Genomic DNA, 638 nt, shown 5'->3' with positions numbered 1-638 from the left:
GATCTAGGGCGAGGGAGAGGGCGAGGGAGAGGGAAGGCGAGGAGAGGGCGAGGGAGGGAGAGGGCGAGGGCGAGGGCGAGCAGCGAGGGCGAGGGCAGCGGCAGCAGCGGCGGTGGATCGAGAGGGAGAGGGAACTGGCGAGGGGGAGAGGGAAGGGGGGACCGGGCGAAGGGGGAGAGGGAAGGGGGGATCGGGCGAAGGCACAATACTAATGACGCACCTCACCGTGGTGCGCCATTAGAATATTCATACTAATGGCGCACCTCACCGTGGTGCGCCATTAGTAGTTTTTTTTAATTTCAACTCGAGCCAACAGGTTATGTACCACCAGAACTGATCCACATCAAGTCCCCTCTACTAGCTTGATTGGTCAGCAGCCAGTTCTCACACCAGGAGATCCTGGGTTCGACTCCCAGGCTCCACAAAATTTTTTTAGCATTTAAAAAGCTGTTTGATACTTATTTGTGTTTAAATATGTTCAAACTTGTTTAAATAATAACAGTAATATTTTTTATAAGACAGTAGCATTTAAAAAGCTGTTTGATACTTATTTTTTTATAAGATGGTGCGCGGGGTGCGGGGGGTCGGCGGCGGCGGTTGAGTAGGGGAATCGAGGGTGCGGGGGGTCGGCGGCGGCG

The sequence above is a fragment of the Triticum dicoccoides genome, chromosome 2A (assembly GCF_002162155.2).
Source record: "Triticum dicoccoides isolate Atlit2015 ecotype Zavitan chromosome 2A, WEW_v2.0, whole genome shotgun sequence".
NCBI lineage: Eukaryota > Viridiplantae > Streptophyta > Magnoliopsida > Poales > Poaceae > Triticum > Triticum dicoccoides.
The sequence above is the reverse complement of the archived record's forward strand: the minus strand, read 5'-3'. Positions refer to the sequence as shown.